General features: G+C 36.3%; 1 pseudogene; it reads right to left on the reverse strand.

Annotated features, from left to right (window-relative positions):
- Positions 1–8,959: 8,959 nt before the first annotated feature.
- LOC122423386 lies at positions 8,960–9,896 on the reverse strand (annotated as a pseudogene).
- Between the last annotated feature and the right edge of the window lie 821 nt (positions 9,897–10,717).

The raw sequence follows: 10,717 nt of genomic DNA on the forward strand, positions 1-10,717 counted from the left end.
TATTTTCAGTCTTAATGAACAGATAAACACTGTCGTAAAAATATGCATGGTTTGTCATTTCCTGACAATCAAACCTCAAGCTGTGCTGTCATCTTGGTTCTATGTGGGCTACAGCGATGACTACAGTTAAGGTTGTGAAGTTAAATTTTTTCTCCTCTCCACCTCTGCTTCCTTGCTTGTGATGATAATCCACATTCTCCTCTAAGGTGCCTCACATCTCTCTGCTCTCTTCCCTTTTAAACCGCACAGAAGTATGCTCATAAGTCTATTCAAAAGATAGGATCAGAGTAATTTTCAAAACCTTACATAAGATCCATTTCTCTGTTTACAGTCACTCACTGGAGTTCCATAACCCTTAGAATAAAAGTCAGACTCCTTACTCTGGCTTATAAGATATTTCTTGATCTCATTGCTGTGAAATGCTCCTAATTTGTCTCTAGCTTAGCTGTTTGGGTCTTCTGTTCCTTGAAGATGCCAGATTTCCATCCTGGACCTTTTGCAGTTTTCTCTTCTAGAAATGATCTGTTTGCATTCTCATGTGACTGGATCTTATTTTTCAGGTGCTAACTTAAACATAATCCACTCAAAGATGCATCTCTGAGGATTCTATCTGTATTGTTTCTACCTCCAATGTTGTGAGCACGCTCTCTGTTTCTTTCTTTTATTATCCATTTACTTTTTACTTTCATCCTCTACTTGATAGCAAGTTCCATGAGAACACAGATGGATTTATTTTGTAAACCACTGTAAACCCAGGGCTAGATTTTTTCCTGGCATGTAGTAGATATGCAATACAAGTCTACCGAGTGAATGAGGCCAGGCATTTTGTCCTCGATAATTGATAAACTAGTTTCATTTAAAGTGTAACTGAAAAGTTACATCATTCATTTATATTTTAGGTTTTAATCTTCACCTAAGGATCTCAGTGTATTGAGGCAATTCTAGAAATCAGAAAGATACATGATCAATTTTAGTCATCATCTCCCATAATTACACTAAACTACATCATCTGTACCTAAGATTGAATAAGAATTAATATTTTATTGGGATTAAGAGTGGTGTCTTAGCAGTTTAACGAACAGTCTGTGAAACAAATCATAAGTACGAACACATACATCGAAAACTATGCTCTGAGGATGAAGCAACTTCTAATTTATGGGAAAAGGATTAAATATTTCTGTTTTCTGAAAAGAGTTATTTTGTATTTTGTTTTCTATTAAAATGTGTTTAGTTTCAAAAAAAAAAAAAAAAGAGTGGTGTCTTGAAGGAAGGATTGCAGAGGAAAGGAGGTGGCCTGGTGGTAAGGTTTTCCCTTTGTTCATCTCTTTGCCTCATTTTCTCAGAAGGAACTTGGCTGAGGAGAATTGTCACCCAGTCCTAGGTCTCCTCTGAGAGAGCCCATCTGGGTTAATTATAAGACACAGGGATGGGACTTCCCTGGCGATCCAGGAGGAGGACATGGGACTTCCCTGGTGGCCAAGATAGGGGATATGGATTCAAACCCTCGTTCAGGAACTAAGATCCCACATGCTGCAGGGCATCTAAGCCCATGTACCACAACTACTGATCCTGCCCTCTAGAGCCCGCAAGCCACAGCTGCTGAAGCCCACAGGCTGTCCAGCCCGTGCTCCACAACCAAGAGAAGCCGCCACCATGAGAAACACTCACACCACAACTAGAGAATGGCCTCTGCTCAGTGCAACCAGAGAAAGCCCACCCACAGCAATGAAGACCCGGAGAAACTTAAAAAAAAAAAAAAAAAAGAGAGAGAGATGGGGTTTAAGAGTGGAAGTTCTGGAATAAAATAGCTACCAGGGCTTGATACTTGGGTTCACACATGGTCATGAAACTTTGGAAAGGTCAGTATTAGGCTGTTTCCTGGTCTGTGACATGCAAATAATAATTGTATGTTTTTCATGGTTAGTATAAAGAGTAAAGACAGTAATTCTTCTAGGCTCTTAGCATCCTGCCTGGCATAGAACAGATATCAAATACATTCTATTCACTCTATTTCTTCTTTCAGGACCTACTGCCTCTCCCTGTGTTCACATACTGTCTCATACTTTTCCCCACCTTATCCCTAGATTTACCTCTCACCTCTTACTATATTCTGTATACATATTTTAAGTTTGCTGCTATTTTTGAGATTAAATACAAAATTATAAGCTCCTCTTAAATTCCACAAATGTAATATTCATTGATAAGTCTGTTTATGTGGAAGTAATTCAACTATATACAATGTAACATGTGACTTATTTTCTCTGAGTCTCATACATTCATGCTCTACATTAGTTATATTTTCTAATGTGATTTCTTGCCCAAGTCTCTTAATTCAAGCATTGTTCCTTAGGATATTCACTTCCTTTCAGTAACTGCAAATTTCATATTCTCTCCTTGTCCTAGGGTCCACTTGTTTCATCTCATTGTACTTGAGAACTCCCCAAAAATTCCCCCCACTAATTTATAAGAAATCTCTTTTATGACCTCTACATGTTGCCTTATCTCTTTCTCTTTGAACTATTGAAAAGGAATAAGAGAGGAAGAAGAAGAAAAAAAAAAAAAAACCTTAGTCAAATGGATGCCAGGTTACTGTAAATGAAATGGTCAAGGACTTAAGAGAGCTACATAAATTGAGATACAAATCACCTTAATAATTACTGTAGCCAATCCTCTAATTTTAAAGATAGAAATCAGAGGGTCAGCAGTCACCAGGCTCACTAGAAGCAAAGTCTAAAGAAGAATCTAAGATTTCTAAATCTGATTTCTATGATTTTTTTGCACTGTGCCAAAATTAGGAGAGAATTTCAGGGTTTTGTTTTTTTGTTTTTGTTTTTTTTTTTTTTTGGTTTCCCTGATTTCCACTCACACCTTAGGAAGTTTGCCACTTCTAATATGTGTGTGTGTGTGTGTGTGTGTTTTAATCTTTCAAGGGTACTCAGTCTATTCTAGCTGATTCCTCAGTCTTTGTATTACTTCAGGGAACATTTATCATCAATGTTGTAGGAGGAAATAAATTCACCTAGGGCTTTAGAAGTTGATAACCATATTTATGTTACTCACTCCAGGCATATTTATGTTTTTAATTGAAGAATAAACTTCTCATGAGGAAATTCCTGGGATGAGAATAGGCTTTTAATGGAGATGGCAGCATAGAGAATTCCCTTTTCATTTTATTCAATTTAATTCACAAACTTCTTCAAGGAAGGTAATATTTATAGGCAGGTACTAAATGTTAATAATTGTGTTAAACATTTAGATTATATCATTTAATTTTCAAAGCAGCTCTCTGAGGCTGGTTGTAATTTAATCCTCATTTTACAATTGAGGAAATCATGGTCCAGAAATATTTAGAATTGTGTGCAAGGTCAATGACTTAGGATGCGGTAAAGCAGGAATATTAACCATTTGTCTTTATGACCCAGCTCATAACCACTATTAAACACTGCCTTCTCAGCTCTTTATTTGACTGATTTATTTTCCTCTTTATCTTTTGAGAAACAAAAAATGACCAACATCTTCTCTGTGATGCTGTCAAGTAACTTTCAGGGAATGAAATAAATCAATGCCCAGGGTGTATTTATTTCTGAGGGTTATAGTAGAATGATAGTTGGTTTTCAACAGTAATAATTCATTACATTTGTAGGGTTTCCCTGGTGGCTTGGACAGTAAAACAATCTGTTTGCCATGCAGGAGATGCTGGTTCAATTCCTGGGTCAGGAAGATCCCTGGGTCAAGAAGATACCCTGGAGAAGGAAATGGTAACCCACTCCAATATTCTTGCCTTGGAAATCCCATGGACAGAGGAACCTGGCAGGCTACACAGTTCATGGGGTCACAGAGAATCAGACAGAGTGAGCAACTAATGCATGCATTTGTAGCAAATGGAAAGTTTTCCATTTGCAGTCACTGTCTCTAAGGACTCTGGTTTCTCTCATCACTGGGATGGAACAAGATCTTCCCAGGAAATCTCATTTATTTTGGAACATGAATGTTTTCTCTTGGATGTTTCCACCTATTTCCCATAATGATCTTCAGGTGAGTTTCCCCTGAGACTAGGGAAATATGGCTTTTCCCTTCCCACTGGGGGTGCAGCGTCCATTTCCAATATGTGCTAGATCTCACGTCAGAGTCCACTGTCTTGCATTGATGGACAGGGGTCTGACTTGGGTGTGTAATAAATGGTTGGTCAGTTAACTGCTTCTTTCTCAGGTACTGTGGAACCACTCAGAGAGTGACCCCACTCGACCAGATGTTAAAGTTGAGTAGCATTCCTATTATCCTTCCTTGTCTTCTGATCTAGATTCCCAGTGCCCACATATGGGGTCCACCAAGCTCTCTTCAACCTTGGATAAGCCCTGTGAACCCACAATATTCTCCCTTCTCTTCTTGAAAATATCTGTTATTATCTTAGTCTCACCTGAAATATATTGGGTAACCTCATGCAGAATAACATGTGAAATTTCATCGATGTATTGTGGCATCTTTATTAATAGCCCCTGGGGGAGAAAATTGCAACCTACTCCAGAATTCTTGACTGGAGAATTCCATAAACAGAGAAGCTTGGACGGCTACAGTCCATGGGGTCACAAAGAATCAGACACGACTGAGTGACTAACACACACTTATTAATAGCACAATGTTTTCGCCTCTCAAGTATACTTTGTGGTACTGCTCATTAAATACAGGGAATTATCTCTAATGGTAGATATTCAAGCTTTTGAGCAAAATAGAAACATTAGGGAGACATTTTTGCTGGATTAAGAGAAAAGGAAGTCTTAGGGCCTCACACATGGGGGACTATATTCCTCCCCTAAAAACTTACTGTCCTAGCCTTCAATTTTTTCCAGAAGTCTTATTAGAATTCAAACATCACTTGTCAGAGAGTAGAATAACATTGGATATAACTATTGATTTCTATTGTGAAACACTGTTCTTAACTCTCCTGGACCTGGGTTTTGAAACACCTAGGTCAAAGCTTTCTGACTTGTAACTTTGAACCAAGTAAATCATACTCACCTTTCAGATAGCTGCTCATGACTTCTGTGCAGTTTAACCACAAAGATCCTTAGGGTGACTCAGAGCCGAGAAGACTTTGTTAGCTGATGGTGTGTCCTACAATATTTTTCATGCACTCACACACTTACACTCACTTGCAAGTGTGTGAGTGAGCAGAGATCTCCTAGGGTCCCATTGCCCACAATTTCCCAGGTTTTTTTTTTTTTTTTTTCTCAGATGTCCTTTTACTTTCTATAGTCTTATAAGGATACCAAATGAAAGATATTTTCTGACTTAATTCTAGGAAAAATGTTCATATGTTCTGTATAGTTAAAAGAATTAAAGACTCTAGTTGTTGGTGAGAAACTCTTTTTGGTTTGGGCAAACTGATATCTTGACCTCTGTACAGAAAGAGAGCATTCCCTGCAAATTACATATTAAAAAGGATGGCATAAGTTATATCTGGTCCTCAACAGGTTAGCAGGGATCATCTGATTAAACAAATAATACAACACCTTGGGATCATAGGTTCAAAAGTCACTAATTAACCTATAGTGTAATTAACTTTGAGTGGAAAAAGTACTGTTCTCAATTGGGACTGTGTCCTTGGAGAAAGGAAGAGGCAACAATAGAATCAGAAATAGGTCAGGTGCAAAACAGTAAGTGTTTGTTGTTGATGAATCTGAAGTGTGGTTTCTTTTCACCATTTTTTTCATTGTTTAAGGCATTCCGCTGAGTTCAGGGAAGAAGCTCTCAGGAATGCAGAGTTGCTGCTTTTGGTGAAACCACACCGTCTTCTATTGTAGGAGAATTAGTCTTCCCTTGATTTTGGGCACCCATTCATCTCATGACTCATTATTATAAGTACTTAGAAGATTGCACACTCATGATTCTAAAGTAAAGCAATATACTTCACTATCAGATGGTTTTATTTTTTTGTAAGTAACATGGGTAGGAAAGAGCAAAACTATTTCAAGTCCACTTGGACACTCCACAATTCACTTCCGTTTATAACTCACTAAGAGTTATCAATAATGAATTTTGAATTTTATCAATTTTAAAAATATCTAGTAAATTAGACTCAATGGACATGAATTTGAACAAATTCTGGGAGATGGTGAAGGACAGGGAAGCCTGGCGTGCTGCAGTCCATGGGGTCAAAACGAGTTGGACACGACTTAGCAACTGAACAACAAAATTCAGTCAGTTCAGTCACTCACTTGTGTCCAACTCTTTGTGACCCCATGGACTGCAGCACGCCAGGCTTCCCTATCTATCACCAACCCCCAGAGCCTGCTCAAACCCATGTCCATTGAGTCAGTGATGCCATCCAACCATCTCATCCTCTGTCGTCCCCTTCTCCTCCTGCCTTCAATCTCTCCAGCATCAGGGTCTTTTCCAGTGAGTTAGTTTTTTGCATCAGGTGGCCAAAGTATTGGGGCTTCAGCTTCAGCCTCAGTCCTTCCAATGAATATTCAGGATTGATTTCCTTTAGGGTTGACTGTTTGGATCTACTTGTAATCCAAGGAACTCTCAAGAATCTTCTCCAATATCATAGCTCAAAAGCATCAATTCTTTGGTGCTCCGCCTTCTTTATGGTTCAACTCTCACACCCACACATGACAACTGGAGAAACCAAAACTACTGATCAATTTCCTTAAATTTTATAGTACCATTTAAGCTTTTTATTTTTTCAGGTCATTTTAAAAAGAAGTTGTCATTTTACTAAGATTTACATTTACTGATATAGTATTTTTATGGCATTTTTATCTTTGCTATCTAAGTTGTATCTATCAAAGCCTCTCCATTTTTAATATTATCTATATCTTCCTTATTATTTGTTTATCAATTTTACCAGAACATGAAAACCTTATTAGTTCTGATTTTTGGGAGAGCAGTTTATTAATTTCCCTCATACTGTATCTTTGTTTTTCATTTCATTAATTTCTGATCCTGTCTTTATATCTTATCTCTATATTTCAATATATTTACTTGGAGTTTTAAAAATTCCATTAAAGTTGAAAGTTTAACTTTGGTCATCTTTTCCTAATAAGTGCATTTATGTTTAAAACTACCCCTCACATCTGGCTGCTGATAGAGGATCACCAGTGACACTTAAACTTCAAATAAACAGAAATATTTCCTTAAAAAGATGCCTCAAATTAACACTTTCAGTGCATGATACATGCTTGAATGTGTCATATTGGTATTCAGTTTTATGATAGATACATTCAGTATAAACTTATGTTTTAAATTATATGAATTATGAATGAACTTGCATGAAAGATGAATATGAATTAAATACAGATGCAAATAAAATGCAAATATAAGATTTTAATATTAATGAAATATAAAAGTATTTTGTATAGTATATATAAGTTCATTTTTTGATGGAATATATTATAAAAGTTGTATTTGTATGCAGTACTTTTATATATTTACACGATGAATACTCCTATCACTATATGAGTTTTTGAAGCTTTGTAATAGCAGAATGTATAAACAGATATTCAGTGAAAGCTCATTTTCATCACCTTATCCTTATATGCTCAGTGACCTATCCATATATTTCCACTATTTTTCCAGTGTTTTAATGCATTTTTAGGCATATGTATAATTAGATGATAAGTTTTCAACTTTTTCTAAACAGAAAGGATGTATGCACTGTTTTGCATCTTTCTTACTTAAATATATAGCATAATGAAAAATATTCTATGTCAATACACAAAGAGCTTAGTTTATTTTTTTTAATAGATGTAAAGTATTCGGCAGAATGGAACTTCTGTTGAATAGAGCAGTCTTCTATTGAAAAACGTTGCACTTAATGCCTTTTGCTATTACAAGCAATGCTGAAAAGAATTACTTAAATGAATATTACTTCACAGATTTATTCACATACCACAAATTGGGAGAAATATTTTATTTTCAAGTATTTCAAAATATCTGTAAAGGACTTAGATCAAAATATTAGCAGAGCTCTATACAACTCAGAAGAAACAGTAACCTTGGGACTGTTCCTTTAGTTCCAGTGGTTAAATTTACAGATTTCTCATGCAGGGGCATGGGTTCAAAAACCTGGTGGGGGAACTAAGAACTATGCATGCCTATGTGCAATGAAACAATTAAAAAAAAAAAAAAGGCAAGCAACCCAATTAAAAATGGGTGAATTATTTCAATAGAAATTTCACCAAAGAAGATATACAAACAGATGATAAACACAGGAAAAGATGCTCAATATCATTCATCATTAGAAAAATGCCAATTAAACCCATAATGTGGTGCCATTATACACTCATGAGAATGGCCATAATAAAAAGAGTCAAAATTCAAGTGTTGGTGAATATGTGATGAAACTGGACCCTTTACACATTGCTGGTGGGACTAACAAGGTTCAAATTTAGAAAACAGCTTTATAGATACCATACAACTCAACAACTCCACTTTAGGTACAAAAGAATGAAAACATATATCTCACAATGACATGGAAACAGCCCAAATGTTCTTCAACTGGTGAAGGAAAAACTGAATGTAATATATCCATGTGATGGGATACTATTTGCTATAAAAAGGAGTAAGCTCCTAATAACTGCTACAACATGAATGAACCTCAAAAACATTATGCCAAATAAAAAAAGTTAGACACAGATACATATATGTTTCCATTTGTATGAAATGTCCAGAAAAGGCAAATTTATAGAGAAGGAAAACAGATCAGTGTTTGTACTGGAGGTAAGGGGACGAAAGTGGTGACTGACTGCCGATGGTCATCAGAAAAATATTAGGGGTGATGGAAATGTCCTAAAATGGATTATAGTGGTGATTGGACAGCTCTGTTAACTTTCTTGAGTGTATTCAATGGTACAATTAAAGCTTGTGAATTTTATAATAGTTAAATTACATCTAAATAAAACTGTTAAAATAATAGGAAGTTGTTTTACATTTTGATCTTTTAAGTTCGCTAATCTTAGTTCTTTGAAATAGATGCAACCCTTTTGATCATATCTTTGAAAGCTTGTACCACTTGCTTGTTCCTCAGAGTATAAATGAAAGGATTCATTATGGGGGCAACTGAAGTTCTTAGCATTGACACCCCCTTATTCATCGCAACCGCTTCTTTTGCATGTGGTTTGATGTAGATGAAAATGCAGGTTCCATAAGTGGTAGAAACCACAATTATATGGGGAGAACATGTAGAAAAAGCTTTTTTCCTTTGCTTGGCAGAAGGGAGTCTGAGAATGGGCCTGATAATGTATGTATAGGACATGACTACACACACCAAGGTGAACAGGAGCATCAACACAGTCAGGACCAAGAAGAATCGCTCTAGGAACTCTGTGTCTGGGCAAGTGATCTTCAGGATGGGAGCAGCATCACAGTCAAAGTGACATTAGAGTCACAAAACTCAAGCTCAAAGCCCATGCCAAATGGTGGGATGATGATGATTAGAGCAATCATGTAAAAGACAACGAGGGACTTGATGCAGACCATGTTGTTCATGATGGTCGTGTAATGCAGGGTTTTGCAGATGGCCACATAGCAGTCATAGAACATGGCCGTCAGGAGGAAAAACACAGTCACACCCAGGATAATAAGGAAAAAAAATAATTGAGTGGCACAAAGATTATAAGTAACTGTATTGTCCCCAGAGGCAAGCATATACAGGTATCTAGGAATACAGAGAGTGGTAAAAGAGACTTCTAGAATGAAGAAATTCCAGAGAAAGAAACACACAGGTATTTTTAAAGTGAGAATCTACAAAGGTGAGGGTGATGATTGCCAGGTTCCCAATAACACTCAGCAGATAGGCAATGAACAAAAAAATAAAAAGCAAAATCTGTAAGTTTGAGTCATCTGTCAGTCCCACCAGGATTGAATGCTGTTAACATGGTGCAATTTTTCATCACTGACCTCTGACTTCTGCACCTTCTGTTGGTTAAAATAAGGTAGAAATTGGATATGAGTTGGGTTCAAATGGCTTAGAAATGAGAGTAGAGCAAGAATGCCAGGCAAGACAAGGTAATTTTATTTGATAACGTGATTGCATTGGTGGCTCATGCTCCTCCAAGATTCATACAGTAGTGTGGCCAAAAGCTGATATTAAACATTCTTATCATTATACTTATAAGTCTGTGGTACAAGACTCCCAGATTAAAGCCCTCTAGAGAATAAACCTCTTTCAGATGACATCAGTCATGTAGAAAAGGAAAAATAAAGGCAAAAGCATTATTCATCATGAATCATATAAAGGCACCAGAGAGGCAGCACAACACATTGGCTTGGGGAATGGACTCTGGAGCTTGATTTTCTGGGCTCAAATTATGATTATTTAGCACACGACTTTAGGTAAACTATTAATTTCTGTGTATCATTTTCTTCATATGGAAGAATTATTCCATGGAGAATAACTGAATTTATTGCATACTGTTGTTAAAGGAATAAATGAGTCAATATGTTTAAACCAATTAGAAAATTATCTGAAATATAATCAACACCATATGTGATTATGTTTTTATTTTATTATTCTATACAAGACTTCAGAATGAATGCCAATAATCCTTCTGGTAATAAATACTGTGTATCTTCTTTTAGTGGAATGTAAATAGAGTTGACTATAATGAAAGGTGGCATGTTACTAAAGCTTTTTTTTTTTTTGACTAGATGGACCTTTATTAGTAAACTAATGTCTCTGCTTCTTCTTTTTTTTTTTTTCCATTAATTTTTA

Source organism: Cervus canadensis, chromosome 21 (assembly GCF_019320065.1).
Source record: "Cervus canadensis isolate Bull #8, Minnesota chromosome 21, ASM1932006v1, whole genome shotgun sequence".
Taxonomy (NCBI): domain Eukaryota; kingdom Metazoa; phylum Chordata; class Mammalia; order Artiodactyla; family Cervidae; genus Cervus; species Cervus canadensis.